Here is an 18,694-nt window from a genome sequence, read left to right as displayed (position 1 = left end):
GAATGGAATGGAATTGAACGGAATTCAATGGAATGGAATGGAAAGGAATGGAATTCAATGGAATGGAATGGAATTCAATGGAATTCAAAGGAATGGAATGGAATGGTATGGAATGGAATGGAATGGAAAGGAATGGAATTCCATGGAATGGAATGGAATCGAATGGAATGGAATGGAATGGAATTCAATGGAATGGAATGGAATTCAATGGAATGGAATGGAATGGAATGGAATTCAATGTAATGGAATTCAATGGAATGGAAAGGAATGGAATGGAACGGAATTCCATGGAATGGAATGGAATGGAATGGAATTCAATGGAATGGAATGGAATTCAATGGAATGGAATGGAATGGAATGGAATGGAATGGAATGGAATTCAATTGAATGGAATGGAATCGAAAGGAATCGAATGGAATCGAATGGAATCGAATGGAATGGAATGTAATAGAATGGAATCAACCCGAGTAGAGTGGAATGGAATGGAATGGAATGGAATGGAATGGAATGGAATGGAATGGAATGGAATGGAATGGAATGGAATGGAATGGAATGGAATTCTAGGGAATGGAATGGAATGGAATGGAATGGAATGGAATGGAATTCTAGGGAATGGAATGGAATGGAATGGAATGGAATGGAATGAAATGGAATTCCATGGAATGGAATGGAATCGAATGGAATGGAATTCCATGGAATGGAATGGAATCGAATGGAATGGAATGGAATGGAATTCAATGGAATGGAATGGAATTCAATGGAATGGAATGGAATGGAATGGAATGGAATGGAATGGAATGGAATTCTATGGAATGGAATGGAATTCAATGGAATGGAATGGAATGGAATGGAATGGAATGGAATCGAATCGAATTGAATCGAATGGAATCGAATGGAATAGAATGGAATCGAATGGAATGGAATGGAATAGAATGGAATCAACCCGAGTAGAATGGAATGGAATGGAATGGAATGGAATTCAATGGAATGGAATGGAATGGAATGGAATCGAATGGAATCGAATGGAATCGAATGGAATCGAATGGAATGGAATGGAATGGAATGGAATGGAATAGAATGGAATGGAATTCGATGGAATGGAATGGAATGGAATGGAATGGAATGGAATGGAATGGAATGGAATGGAATTCAATGGAATGGAATGGAATTCGATGGAATGGAATGGAATGGAATTCAATGGAATGGAATGGAATGGAATGGAATGGAATCGAATTGAATCGAATGGAATCGAATGGAATAGATTGGAATCGAATGGAATGGAATGGAATAGAATGGAATCAACCCGAGTAGAACGGAACGGAACGGAACGGAACGGAACGGAACGGAAAGGAATGGAATGGAATGGAATTGAATGGAATGGAACGGAATTCAATGGAATGGAATGGAATGGAATGGAATTCAATGGAATGGAATGGAATCGAATGGAATCGAATGGAATCGAATGGATTCGAATGGAATCGAATGGAATCGAATGGAATGGAATGGAATAGAATGGAATCAATCCGAGTAGAACGGAAAGGAACGGAATGGAACGGAATGGAACGGAACGGAACGGAACGGAACAGAATTCAATGGAATGGAACGGAATGGAATGGAATTCAATGGAATGGAACGGAATTCAATGGAATGGAATGGAATGGAATGGAACGGAACGGAACGGAACGGAACGAAACGGAATGGAACGGAACGGAACGGAACGGAATGGAATGGAATTCAATGGAATGGAATGGAATGGAATGGAATTCAATGGAAAGGAATTCAATGGAATGGAATGGAATGGAATGGAATGGAATGGAACGGAATTCAATGGAATGGAATGGAATGGAATGGAATTCAATGGAATGGAATGGAATTCCATGGAATGGAATGGAATGGAATGGAAAGGAATGGAATGGAATGGAATGGAATGGAATGGAATGGAATGGAATGGAATAGAATGGAATCAACCCGAGTAGAATGGAATGGAATGGAATGGAATGGAATGGAATGGAATGGAATGGAATTCAAATGGAATGGAATGGAATGGAATGCAATGGAATGGAATGGAACGGAATTCAATGGAATGGAATGGAATGGAATGGAATGGATGGAATGGAATTCAATGGAATGGAATGGAATTCGATGGAATGGAATGGAATGGAATTCAATGGAATGGAATGGAATGGAATGGAATTCAATGGAATGGAATGGAATGGAATGGAATGGAATGGAATCGAAAGGAATCGAATTGAATCGAATGGAATGGAATGGAATAGAATGGAATCAACACGAGTAGAATGGAATGGAATGGAATTTAATGGAATGGAAAGGAATGGAATGGAATTCGAATGGAATGGAATGGAATGGAATGGAATGGAATGGAATGGAATAGAACGGAATTCAATGGAATGGAATGGAAAGGAATGGAATTCAATGGAATGGAATGGAATCGAATGGAATGGAATGGAATGTAATTCAATGGAATGGAATGGAATTCAATGGAATGGAATGGAATGGAATGGAATTCAATGTAATGGAATACAATGGAATGGAATGGAATGGAATGGAATTCAATGTAATGGAATACAATGGAATGGAATGGAATGGAAAGGAATGGAACGGAACGGAATTCAATGGAATGGAATGGAATGGAATGGAATTCAATGGAATGGAATGGAATTCAATGGAATGGAATGGAATGGAATGGAAAGGAATGGAACGGAACGGAATTCAATGGAATGGAATGGAATGGAATGGAATTCAATGGAATGGAATGGAATTCAATGGAATGGAATGGAATGGAATGGAATGGAATGGAATGGAATGGAATGGAATGGAATGGAATGGAATCGAATGGAATCGAATGGAATCGAATGGAATCGAATGGAATGGAATGGAATAGAATGGAATCAACCCGAGTAGAATGGAATGGAATGGAATGGAATGGAATGGAATGGAATGGAATTGAATGGAATGGAATGGAATGGAATTCAAATGGAATGGAATGGAATGGAATGGAATGGAATTGAATGGAATGGAACGGAATTCAATGGAATGGAATGGAATGGAATGGAATTCAATGGAATGGAATGGAATGGAATGGAATCGAATGGAATCGAATGGAATCGAATGGAATCGAATGGAATCGAATGGAATGCAATGGAATAGAATGGAATCAACCCGAGTGGAATGGAATGGAACGGAACGGAACGGAACGGAACGGAATGGAATAGAATGGAATCAACCCGAGTAGAACGGAATGGAATGGAATGGAATGGAATGGAACAGAATTCAAAGGAATGGAATGGAATGGAATGGAATTCAATGGAATGGAATGGAATGGAATGGAATGGAATGGAATGGAGTTCAATGGAATGGAATGGAATGGAATGGAATGGAATGGAATGGAGTCGAATGGAATCGAATGGAATCGAATGGAATCGAATGGAATGGAATGGAATAGAATGGAATCAATCCGAGTAGAACGGTACGGAACGGAACGGAACGGAATGGAAAGGAATGGAATGGAATGGAACGGAATTCAATGCAATGGATCGGAATTCAATGGAATGGAACGGAATGGAACGGAATGGAAGGGAATGGAATGGAATGGAATGGAATGGAATGGAATGGAATGGAACGGAATGGAATGGAACGGAATGGAATGGAATGGAATTCAATGGAATGGAATGGAATGGAATGGAATGGAATGGAATGGAATCGAATTGAATCGAATGGAATCGAATGGAATAGAATGGAATCGAATGGAATGGAATGGAATAGAATGGAATCAACCCTTGTATAACGGAACGGAACGGAACGGAACGGAACGGAAAGGAATGGAATGGAATGGAATTGAATGGAATGGAACGGAATTCAATGGAATGGAATGGAATGGAATGGAATTCAATGGAATGGAATGGAATCGAATGGAATCGAATGGAATCGAATGGATTCGAATGGAATCGAATGGAATCGAATGGAATGGAATGGAATAGAATGGAATCAATCCGAGTAGAACGGAAAGGAACGGAATGGAACGGAATGGAACGGAACGGAACGGAACGGAACGGAACAGAATTCAATGGAATGGAACGGAATGGAATGGAATTCAATGGAATGGAACGGAATTCAATGGAATGGAATGGAATGGAATGGAACGGAACGGAACGGAACGGAACGAAACGGAACGGAACAGAACGGAACGGAACGGAACGGAACGGAACGGAATGGAATGGAATTCAATGGAATGGAATGGAATGGAATGGAATTCAATGGAATGGAATTCAATGGAATGGAATGGAATGGAATGGAATGGAATGGAATGGAACGGAATTCAATGGAACGGAATGGAATGGAATGGAATGGAATGGAATGGAATCGAATGCAATCGAATGGAATCGAATGGAATCGAATGGAATGGAATGGATTAGAATGGAATCAATCCGAGTAGAACGGAATGGAACGGAACGGAATGGAACGGAAAGGAATGGAATGGAATGGAACGGAATTCAATGCAATGGATCGGAATTCAATGGAAAGGAACGGAATGGAACGGAATGGAACGGAACGTAATGGAATGGAATAGAATGGAATGGAATGGAATGGAATGGAATGGAACGGAATGGAATGGAATGGAATTCAATGGAATGGAATGGAATGGAATGGAATGGAATGGAATCGAATTGAATCGAATGGAATCGAATGGAATAGATTGGAATCGAATGGAATGGAATGGAATAGAATGGAATCAACCCGAGTAGAACGGAACGGAACGGAACGGAACGGAACGGAATGGAAAGGAATGGAATGGAATGGAATTGAATGGAATGGAACGGAATTCAATGGAATGGAATGGAATGGAATGGAATTCAATGGAATGGAATGGAATCGAATGGAATCGAATGGAATCGAATGGATTCGAATGGAATCGAATGGAATGGAATGGAATGGAATGGAATGGAATGGAATGGAATCAATCCGAGTAGAACGGAAAGGAACGGAATGGAACGGAATGGAACGGAACGGAACGGAACGGAACGGAACAGAATTCAATGGAATGGAACGGAATGGAATGGAATTCAATGGAATGGAACGGAATTCAATGGAATGGAATGGAATGGAAAGGAAAGGAACGGAACGGAACGGAACAAAACGGAACGGAAAGGAACGGAACGGAACGGAATGGAATGGAATTCAATGGAATGGAATGGAATGGAATGGAATTCAATGGAATGGAATTCAATGGAATGGAATGGAATGGAATGGAATGGAATGGAACGGAATTCAATGGAATGGAATGGAATGGAATGGAATTCAATGGAATGGAATGGAATTCAATGGAATGGAATGGAATGGAATGGAATCGAATGGAATCGAATGGAATCGAATGGAATCGAATGGAATGGAATGGAATAGAATGGAATCAACCCGAGTAGAATGGAATGGAATGGAATGGAATGGAATGGAATGGAATGGAATGGAATGGAATGGAATTAAAATGGAATGGAATGGAATGGAATGCAATGGAATGGAATGGAACGGAATTCAATGGAATGGAATGGAATGGAATGGAATGGAATGGAATCGAATTGAATCGAATGGAATCGAATGGAATAGATTGGAATCGAATGGAATGGAATGGAATAGAATGGAATCAACCCGAGTAGAACGGAACGGAACGGAACGGAACGGAACGGAAAGGAATGGAATGGAATGGAACGGAATTCAATGCAATGGATCGGAATTCAATGGAATGGAACGGAATGGAACGGAACGTAATGGAATGGAATGGAACGGAATGGAATGGAATGGAATTCAATGGAATGGAATGGAATGGATTGGAATGGAATCGAATTGAATCGAATGGAATCGAATGGAATGGAATGGAATAGAATGGAATCAACCCGAGTAGAACGGAACGGAACGGAACGGAAAGGAATGGAATGGAATGAACCCGAGTAGAACGGAATGGAATGGAATGGAATGGAATGGAATGGAATGGAATGGAATCGAGTGGAATGGATTGGAATAAAATGGAAGCAACCCCAGTAGAACGGAATGGAACGGAATGGAACGGAACGGAACGGAACGGAACGGAACGGAACGGAATTCAATGGAATGGAACGGAATGGAATGGAATTCAATGGAATGGAACGGAATTCAATGGAATGGAATGGAATGGAATGGAATGGAACGGAATTCAAAGGAATGGAATGGAATGGAATGGAATTCAATGGAATGGATCGGGTTCGTTCCATTCCATTCCATTCCAATCCATTCCATTCTACACGGGTTTATTCCATTCCATTCCATTCAATTCCATTCCATTCCACTCCATTCCATTCCATTCCGTTCTTCTCGGGATGATTCCATTCCATTCCATTCCATTCCATTCCATTCCTTTCCATTCCATTCGATTCCATTCGATTCGATTCCATTCCATTCCATTCCATTCCATTCCATTCCATTCCATTCCATTCCGTTCTACTCGGGTTCATTAAACTCCATTCCGTTCTGTTCCGTTCCTTTCCATTCCGTTCTGTTCCATTCCGTTCCATTCCATTCCATTCCATTCCATTCCGTTCTACTCGGGTTGATTCCATTCTATTCCATTCCATTCCATTCCATTCCATTCCATTCCATTCCACTCCACTCCACTCCACTCCACTCCACTTAACTCCACTCCACTCTGGTTGATTCCATTCCATTCCATTCCATTCCTTTCCATTCCATTCGATTCCATTCCATTCCATTCCATTCCATTCCATTCCATTCCATTCCAATCCATTCCATTCTACTCGGGTTGATTCCATTCCATTCCATTCCATTCCATTCCATTCGATTCCATTCCATTCTACTAGGGTTGATTCCATTCCATTCCATTCCATTCCATTCCATTCCATTCCATTCCATTCCATTCCATTCGGTTCCATTCGATTCCATTCCATTCCATTTCACTCCGTTCCGTTCCGTTCCGTTCCGTTCCGTTCCGTTCAGTTCCGTTCTACTCGGGTTCGTTCCATTCCGTTCCATTCCATTCCATTCCATTATAATCGGGTTGATTCCATTCTATTCCACTCCATTCCATTTGATTCCGTTCGATTCCATTCGATTCGATTCCATTCCATTCCATTCCATTCCATTCCATTCCATTCCATTCTATTCCATTGAATTCCAATCCATTCCATTCCACTCCATTCCTTTCCATTCCATTCTATTCCTTTTAATTCCATTCCATTCCATTCCATTCCAATCCATTCCGTTCTACTCGGGTTGATTCCATTCCATTCCATTCCATTCCATTCCATTCCATTCCATTCCATTCCATTCCATTCGATTCCATTCGATTCGATTCCGTTCCATTCCATTCCATTCCATTCCAATCCATTCCGATCCATTCCATTCTACTCGGGTTGATTCCATTCCATTCCATTCCATTCCATTCCGTTGAATTCCATTCCATTCCATTCCGTTCCGTTCCGTTCCATTCCGTTCCGTTCCATTCCATTCCATTCTACTCGGGTTGATTCCATTCCATTCCATTCCATTCCATTCCATTCGATTCCATTCGATTCCATTCGATTCGTTGCGATTCCATTCCATTCCATTCCATTCCATTCCATTCCATTCCATTCAATGGAATGGAATGGAATTCAATGGAATGGAATTCAATGGAATTCAATGGAATGGAATGGAATGGAATGGAATGGAATGGAATGGAATGGAATTCAATGGAATGAAATGGAATCGAATGGAATGGAATGGAATGGAATTCAATGGAATGGAATTCAATGGAATGGAATGGAATGGAATGGAATGGAATTCCATGGAATGGAATGGAATGGAATGGAATGGAATGGAATTCAATGGAATGGAATTCGATGGAATTCAATGGAATTCCATGTAATGGAATGGAATGGAATGGAATGGAATGGAATTCAATGGAATAGAAAGGAATGGAATGGAATCAACACAAGTAGAAAGGAAAGGAACGGAACGGAACGGAACGGAACGGAATGGAATGGAATGAACCCGAGTAGAACGGAATGGAATGGAATGGAATGGAATGGAATGGAATCAAATGGAATGGAATGGAATAGAATGGAATCAACCCGAGTAGAACGGAATGGAATGGAATGGTACGGAATGGAACGGAACGGAACGGAATGGAACGGAGCGGAATTCAATGGAATGGAACGGAATGGAATGGAATTCAATGGAATGGAACGGAATTCAATGGAATGGAATGGAATGGAATGGAATGGAATGGAATCTAATTGAATCGAATGGAATCGAATGGAATAGAATGGAATCGAATGGAATGGAATGGAATAGAATGGAATCAACCCGAGTAGAACGGAACGGAACGGAACGGAACGGAACGGAACGGAAAGGAATGGAATGGAATGGAATTGAATGGAATGGAACGGAATTCAATGGAATGGAATGGAATGGAATGGAATTCAATGGAATGGAATGGAATCGAATGGAATCGAATGGAATCGAATGGATTCGAATGGAATCGAATGGAATCGAATGGAATGGAATGGAATAGAATGGAATCAACCCGAGTAGAACGGAAAGGAACGGAATGGAACCTAATGGAACGGAACGGAACGGAACGGAACGGAACAGAATTCAATGGAATGGAACGGAATGGAATGGAATTCAATGGAATGGAACGGAATTCAATGGAATGGAATGGAATGGAATGGAACGGAACGGAACGGAACGGAACGAAACGGAACGGAACGGAACGGAATGGAATGGAATTCAATGGAATGGAATGGAATGGAATGGAATTCAATGGAATGGAATTCAATGGAATGGAATGGAATGGAATGGAATGGAATGGAATGGAATGGAATGGAATGGAATCGAATGGAATCGAATGGAATCGAATGGAATCGAATGGAATGTAATGGAATAGAATGGAATCAACCCGAGTAGAATGGAATGGAATGGAATGGAATGGAATGGAATGGAATGGAATGGAATGGAATTCAAATGGAATGGAATGGAATGGAATGCAATGGAAAGGAATGGAACGGAATTCAATGGAATGGAATGGAATGGAATGGAATTCAATGGAATGGAATGGAATCGAATGGAATCGAATGGAATCGAATGGAATCGAATGGAATCGAATGGAATGGAATGGAATGGAATGGAATAGAATGGAATCAACCCGAGTGGAATGGAACGGAACGGAACGGAACGGAACGGAACGGAATGGAACGGAATGGAATAGCATGGAATCAACCCGAGTAGAACGGAATGGAATGGAATGGAATTGAATGGAACAGAATTCAATGGAATGGAATGGAATGGAATGGAATTCAATGGAATGGAATGGAATGGAATGGAATGGAATGGAATGGAATGGAATGGAATGGAGTTCAATGGAATGGAATGGAATGGAATGGAATGGAATGGAATGGAATCGAATGGAATCGAATGGAATCGAATGGAATCGAATGGAATGGAATGGAATAGAATGGAATCAATCCGAGTAGAACGGAATGGAACGGAACGGAATTGAACGGAAAGGAATGGAATGGAAAGGAATGGAATGGAATGGAACGGAATGGAATGGAATGGAATGGAATGGAATGGAACGGAATGGAATGGAACGGAATGGAATGGAATGGAATTCAATGGAATGGAATGGAATGGAATGGAATGGAATGGAATCGAATGGAATCGAATTGAATCGAATGGAATCGAATGGAATAGAATGGAATCGCATGGAATGGAATGGAATAGAATGGAATCAACCCGAGTAGAACGGAACGGAACGGAACGGAACGGAACGGAACGGAAAGGAATGGAATGGAATGGAACGGAATTCAATGCAATGGAACGGAATTCAATGGAATGGAACGGAATGGAATGGAATGGAAAGGAATGGAATGGAATGGAACGGAATGGAATGGAACGGAATGGAATGGAATGAAATGGAATGGAATTCAATGGAGTGGAATGGAATTCAATGGAATGGAATTCAATGGAATTCAATGGAATGGAATGGAATGGAATTCAATGGAATGAAATGGAATCGAATGGAATGGAATGGAATGGAATTCAATGGAATGGAATGGAATGGAATTCAATGGAATGGAATGGAATGGAATGGAATGGAATTCCAAGGAATGGAATGGAATGGAATGGAATGGAATTCTATGGAATGGAATTCAATGGAATTCAATGGAATTCCATGTAATGGAATGGAATGGAATGGAATGGAATGGAATTCAATGGAATAGAAAGAAATGGAATGGAATCAACACAAGTAGAAAGGAAAGGAACGGAACGGAACGGAACGGAACGGAATGGAATGGAATGAACCCGAGTAGAACGGAATGGAATGGAATGGAATGGAATGGAATGGAATGGAATGGAACGGAACGGAATGGAATGGAACGGAATGGAATGGAATGGAATTCAATAGAATTCAGTGGAATGGAACGGAATGGAACGGAACGGAACGGAACGGAACGGAACAGAATTCAATGGAATGGAACGGAATGGAATGGAATTCAATGGAATGGAACGGAATTCAATGGAATGGAATGGAAAGGAATGGAACGGAACGGAACGGAACGGAACGAAACGGAACGGAACGGAACGGAACGGAATGGAATGGAATTCAATGGAATGGAATGGAATGGAATGGAATTCAATGGAATGGAATTCAATGGAATGGAATGGAATGGAATGGAATGGAATGGAACGGAATTCAATGGAATGGAATGGAATGGAATGGAATTCAATGGAATGGAATGGAATTCAATGGAATGGAATGGAATGGAATGGAATGGAATGGAATCGAATGGAATCGAATGGAATCGAATGGAATCGAATGGAATGGAATGGAATAGAATGGAATCAACCCGAGTAGAATGGAATGGAATGGAATGGAATGGAATGGAATGGAATGGAATGGAATGGAATGGAATTCAAATGGAATGGAATGGAATGGAATGCAATGGAATGGAATGGAACGGAATTCCATGGAATGGAATGGAATGGAATGGAATTCAATGGAATGGAATGGAATCGAATGGCATCGAATGGAATCGAATGGAATCGAATGGAATGGAATGGAATGGAATGGAATAGAATGGAATCAACCCGAGTGGAATGGAACGGAACGGAACGGAACGGAACGGAACGGAACGGAACGGAATGGAATAGAATGGAATCAACCCGAGTAGAACGGAATGGAATGGAATGGAATTGAATGGAACAGAATTCAATGGAATGGAATGGAATGGAATGGAATTCAATGGAATGGAATGGAATGGAATGGAATGGAATGGAATGGAATGGAGTTCAATGGAATGGAATGGAATGGAATGGAATGGAATGGAATGGAATGGAATCGAATGGAATCGAATGGAATCGAATGGAATGGAATGGAATAGAATGGAATCAATCCGAGTAGAACGGAATGGAACGGAACGGAACGTAACGGAAAGGAATGGAATGGAATGGAATGGAATGGAATGGAACAGAATGGAATGGAACGGAATGGAATGGAATGGAATTCAATGGAATGGAATGGAATGGAATGAAATGGAATGGAATGGAATGGAATAGAATTGAATCGAATGGAATCGAATGGAATAGATTGGAATCGAATGGAATGGAATGGAATAGAATGGAATCAACCCGAGTAGAACGGAACGGAACGGAACGGAACGGAACGGAAAGGAGTGGAATGGAATGGAACGGAATTCAATGCAATGGATCGGAATTCAATGGAATGGAACGGAATGGAACGGAACGTAATGGAATGGAATGGAATGAAATGGAATGGAATGGAACGGAATGGAATGGAACGGAATGGAATGGAATGGAATTCAATGGAATGTAATGGAATGGATAGGAATGGAATGGAATCGAATTGAATAGAATGGAATCGAATGGAATAGAATGGAATCGAATGGAATGGAATGGAATAGAATGGAATCAACCCTAGTAGAACGGAACGGGACGGAACGGAACGGAATGGAACGGAACGGAAAGGAAGGGAATGGAATGGAATGAACCCGAGTAGAACGGAATGGAATGGAATGGAACGGAATGGAACGGAACGGAACGGAACGGAACAGAACGGAACGGAATTCAATGGAATGGAACGGAATGGAATGGAATTCAATGGAATGGAACGGAATTCAATGGAATGGAATGGAATGGAATGGAACGGTACGGAACGGAACGGAACGGAACGGAACGGAATGGAATGGAATTCCATGGAATGGAATGGAATGGAATGGAATTCAATGTAATGGAATTCAATGGAATGGAATGGAATGGAATGGAATGGAATGGAACGGAATTCAATGGAATGGAATGGAATGGAATGGAATCGAATGGAATCGAATGGAATCGAATGGAATGGAACGTAATAGAATGGAATCAACCCGAGTAGAATGGAATGGAATGGAATGGAATGGAATGGAATGGAATGGAATGGAATGGAATGGAATGGAATGGAATTGAAAGGAATGGAACGGAATTCATTGGAATGGAATGGAATGGAATGGAATTCAATGGAATGGAATGGAATGGAATGGAATCGAATGGAATCGAATGGAATCGAATGGAATCGAATGGAATCGAATGGAATGGAATGGAATGGAATGGAATGGAATGGAATTCGAAGGAATGGAATGGAATGGAATGGAATGGAATCGAATGGAATGGAATGGAATGCAATGGAATGGAATTCAATGGAATGGAATGGAATTCGATGGAATGGAATGGAATGGAATTCAATGGAATGGAATGGAATTCAATGGAATGGAATGGAATGGAATGGAATAGAATCAACCCGAGTTGAATGGAATGGAATGGAATGGAATGGAATGGAATGGAATTCGAATGGAATGGAATGGAATGGAATGGAATGGAATGGAATTGAACGGAATTCAATGGAATGGAATGGAAAAGAATGGAATTCAATGGAATGGAATGGAATTCAATGGAATTCAATGGAATGGAATGGAATGGAATGGAATGGAAAGGAATGGAATTCCATGGAATGGAATGGAATCGAATGGAATGGAATGGAATGGAATTCTATGGAATGGAATGGAATTCAATGGAATGGAATGGAATGGAATGGAATGAAATGGAATGGAATTCAATGTAATGGAATTCAATGGAATGGAATGGAATGGAAAGGAATGGAATGGAACGGAATTCAATGGAATGGAATGGAATGGAATGGAATTCAATGGAATGGAATGGAATGGAATGGAATGGAATGGAATGGAATGGAATGGAATGGAGTTCAATGGAATGGAATGGAATGGAATGGAATGGAATGGAATGGAGTTCAATGGAATGGAATGGAATGGAATGGAATCGAATGGAATCGAATGGAATCGAATGGAATCGAATGGAATGGAATGGAATAGAATGGAATCAATCCGAGTAGAACGGAATGGAACGGAACGGAACGGAACGGAAAGGAATGGAATGGAATGGAATGGAATGGAATGGAACGGAATGGAATGGAACGGAATGGAATGGAATGGAATTCAATGGAATGGAATGGAATGGAATGGAATGGAATGGAATCGAATTGAATCGAATGGAATCGAATGGAATAGATTGGAATCGAATGGAATGGAATGGAATAGAATGGAATCAACCCGAGTAGAACGGAACGGAACGGAACGGAACGGAACGGAAAGGAGTGGAATGGAATGGAACGGAATTCAATGCAATGGATCGGAATTCAATGGAATGGAACGGAATGGAACGGAACGTAATGGAATGGAATGGAATGGAATGGAATGGAATGGAACGGAATGGAATGGAACGGAATGGAATGGAATGGAATTCAATGGAATGGAATGGAATGGAATGGAATGGAATGGAATGGAATGGAATCGAATTGAATAGAATGGAATCGAATGGAATAGAATGGAATCGAATGGAATGGAATGGAATAGAATGGAATCAACCCGAGTAGAACGGAACGGAACGCAACGGAACGGAACGGAACGGAACGGAACGGAAAGGAATGGAATGGAATGAACCCGAGTAGAAAGGAATGGAATGGAATGGAACGGAATGGAACGGAACGGAACGGAACGGAACGGAACGGAACGGAACGGAATTCAATGGAATGGAACGGAATGGAATGGAATTCAATGGAATGGAATGGAATTCAATGGAATGGAATGGAATGGAATGGAATGGAATGGAATGGAATGGAACGGAATTCAATGCAACGGATCGGAATTCAATGGAATGGAACGGAATGGAACGGAATGGAACGGAACGTAATGGAATGGAATGGAATGGAATGGAACGGAATGGAATGGAACGGAATGGAATGGAATGGAATTCAATGGAATGGAATGGAATGGAATGGAATGGAATGGAATGGAATCGAATTGAATCGAATGGAATCGAATGGAATAGAATGGAATCGAATGGAATTCAATGGAATGGAATGGAACGGAATGGAATTCAATGGAATGGAATGGAATCGAATGGAATGGAATGGAATGGAATTCAATTGAATGGAATGGAATGGAATTCAATGGAATGGAATGGAATGGAATGGAACGGAATTCCAAGGAATGGAATGGAATGGAATTGAATTCCATGGAATGGAATGGAATGGAATTCAATGGAATTCAATGGAATGGAATTCAATGGAATTCAATGGAATTCCATGTAATGGAATGGAATGGAATGGAATGGAATGGAATGGAATTCAATGGAATAGAATGGAATGGAATGGAATCAACACAAGTAGAAAGGAATGGAACGGAACGGAACGGAACGGAACGGAACGGAATGGAATGGAATGAACCCGAGTAGAAAGGAATGGAATGGAATGGAATGGAATGGAATGGAATGGAATCGAATGGAATGGAATGGAATAGAATGGAATCAACCCGAGTAGAACGGAATGGAACTGAATGGAACGGAATGGAACGGAACGGAACGGAACGGAACGGAACGGAATTCAATGGAATGGAACGGAATGGAATGGAATTCAATGGAATGGAACGGAATTCAATGGAATGGAATGGAATGGAATGGAACGGAACGGAACGGAACGGAACGGAACGGAATGGAATGGAATTCAGTGGAATGGAATGGAATGGAATGGAATTCAATGGAATGGAATTCAATGGAATGGAATGGAATGGAATGGAATGGAATGGAACGGAATTCAATGCAATGGATCGGAATTCAATGGAATGGAACGGAATGGAACGGAACGAAATGGAATGGAATGGAATGGAATGGAATGGAATGGAACGGAATGGAATGGAACGGAATGGAATGGAATGGAATTCAATGGAATGTAATGGAATGGATTGGAATGGAATGGAATCAAATTGAATAGAATGGAATCGAATGGAATAGAATGGAATCGAATGGAATGGAATGGAATAGAATGGAATCAACCCGAGTAGAACGGAACGGAATGGTACGGAACGGAACGGAACGGAAAGGAATGGAATGGAATGAACCCGAGTAGAACGGAATGGAATGGAATGGAACGGAATGGAACGGAACGGAACGGAACGGAACGGAACGGAACGGAATTCAATGGAATGGAACGGAATGGAATGGAATTCAATGGAATGGAACGGAATTCAATGGAATGGAATGGAATGGAATGGAACGGTACGGAACGGAACGGAACGGAACGGAACGGAATGGAATGGAATTCCATGGAATGGAATGGAATGGAATGGAATTCAATGTAATGGAATTCAATGGAAGGGAATGGAATGGAATGGAATGGAATGGAACGGAATTCAATGGAATGGAATGGAATGGAATGGAATCGAATGGAATCGAATGGAATCGAATGGAATGGAATGGAATGGAATGGAATGGAATGGAATTCGATGGAATGGAATGGAATGGAATGGAATGGAATTCAATGGAATGGAATGGAATGGAATGGAATGGAATCGAAAGGAATGGAATGGAATGGAATGGAATGGAATGGAATGGAATGGAATAGAATGGAATCAACCCGAGTAGAATGGAATGGAATGGAATGGAACGGAACGTAATGGAATGGAATAGAATGGAATGGAATGGAATGGAATGGAATGGAACGGAATGGAATGGAATGGAATTCAATGGAATGGAATGGAATGGAATGGAATGGAATGGAATGGAATCGAATTGAATCGAATGGAATCGAATGGAATAGATTGGAATCGAATGGAATGGAATGGAATAGAATGGAATCAACCCGAGTAGAACGGAACGGAACGGAACGGAACGGAATGGAAAGGAATGGAATGGAATGGAATTGAATGGAATGGAACGGAATTCAATGGAATGGAATGGAATGGAATGGAATTCAATGGAATGGAATGGAATCGAATGGAATCGAATGGAATCGAATGGATTCGAATGGAATCGAATGGAATGGAATGGAATGGAATGGAATGGAATGGAATCAATCCGAGTAGAACGGAAAGGAACGGAATGGAACGGAATGGAACGGAACGGAACGGAACGGAACGGAACAGAATTCAATGGAATGGAACGGAATGGAATGGAATTCAATGGAATGGAACGGAATTCAATGGAATGGAATGGAATGGAAAGGAAAGGAACGGAACGGAACGGAACGAAACGGAACGGAAAGGAACGGAACGGAACGGAATGGAATGGAATTCAATGGAATGGAATGGAATGGAATGGAATTCAATGGAATGGAATTCAATGGAATGGAATGGAATGGAATGGAATGGAATGGAACGGAATTCAATGGAATGGAATGGAATGGAATGGAATTCAATGGAATGGAATGGAATTCAATGGAATGGAATGGAATGGAATGGAATCGAATGGAATCGAATGGAATCGAATGGAATCGAATGGAATGGAATGGAATAGAATGGAATCAACCCGAGTAGAATGGAATGGAATGGAATGGAATGGAATGGAATGGAATGGAATGGAATGGAATGGAATTAAAATGGAATGGAATGGAATGGAATGCAATGGAATGGAATGGAACGGAATTCAATGGAATGGAATGGAATGGAATGGAATGGAATGGAATCGAATTGAATCGAATGGAATCGAATGGAATAGATTGGAATCGAATGGAATGGAATGGAATAGAATGGAATCAACCCGAGTAGAACGGAACGGAACGGAACGGAACGGAACGGAAAGGAATGGAATGGAATGGAACGGAATTCAATGCAATGGATCGGAATTCAATGGAATGGAACGGAATGGAACGGAACGTAATGGAATGGAATGGAACGGAATGGAATGGAATGGAATTCAATGGAATGGAATGGAATGGATTGGAATGGAATCGAATTGAATCGAATGGAATCGAATGGAATGGAATGGAATAGAATGGAATCAACCCGAGTAGAACGGAACGGAACGGAACGGAAAGGAATGGAATGGAATGAACCCGAGTAGAACGGAATGGAATGGAATGGAATGGAATGGAATGGAATGGAATGGAATCGAGTGGAATGGAATGGAATAAAATGGAAGCAACCCCAGTAGAACGGAATGGAACGGAATGGAACGGAACGGAACGGAACGGAATGGAACGGAACGGAATTCAATGGAATGGAACGGAATGGAATGGAATTCAATGGAATGGAACGGAATTCAATGGAATGGAATGGAATGGAATGGAATGGAACGGAATTCAAAGGAATGGAATGGAATGGAATGGAATTCAATGGAATGGATCGGGTTCGTTCCATTCCGTTCCATTCCATTCCATTCCGTTCTACTCGGGTTGATTCCATTCTATTCCACTCCATTCCATTCCATTCCATTCCATTCCATTCCATTCCATTCCATTCCATTCCAATCCATTCCATTCTACACGGGTTTATTCCATTCCATTCCATTCAATTCCATTCCATTCCACTCCATTCCATTCCATTCCGTTCTTCTCGGGATGATTCCATTCCATTCCATTCCATTCCATTCCATTCCTTTCCATTCCATTCGATTCCATTCGATTCGATTCCATTCCATTCCATTCCATTCCATTCCATTCCATTCCATTCCGTTCTACTCGGGTTCATTAAACTCCATTCCGTTCTGTTCCGTTCCTTTCCATTCCGTTCTGTTCCATTCCGTTCCATTCCATTCCATTCCATTCCATTCCGTTCTACTCGGGTTGATTCCATTCTATTCCATTCCATTCCATTCCATTCCATTCCATTCCATTCCATTCCATTCCACTCCACTCCACTCCACTCCACTCCACTTAACTCCACTCCACTCTGGTTGATTCCATTCCATTCCATTCCATTCCTTTCCATTCCATTCGATTCCATTCCATTCCATTCCATTCCATTCCATTCCATTCCAATCCATTCCATTCTACTCGGGTTGATTCCATTCCATTCCATTCCATTCCATTCCATTCGATTCCATTCCATTCTACTAGGGTTGATTCCATTCCATTCCATTCCATTCCATTCCATTCCATTCCATTCCATTCCATTCCATTCCATTCGGTTCCATTCGATTCCATTCCATTCCATTTCACTCCGTTCCGTTCCGTTCCGTTCCGTTCCGTTCCGTTCAGTTCCGTTCTACTCGGGTTCGTTCCATTCCGTTCCATTCCATTCCATTCCATTATAATCGGGTTGATTCCATTCTATTCCACTCCATTCCATTTGATTCCGTTCGATTC

This window comes from Gorilla gorilla, chromosome 18 (genome assembly GCF_029281585.2).
Source record: "Gorilla gorilla gorilla isolate KB3781 chromosome 18, NHGRI_mGorGor1-v2.1_pri, whole genome shotgun sequence".
Taxonomy (NCBI): domain Eukaryota; kingdom Metazoa; phylum Chordata; class Mammalia; order Primates; family Hominidae; genus Gorilla; species Gorilla gorilla.
This window is presented reverse-complemented; position numbering follows the sequence as displayed.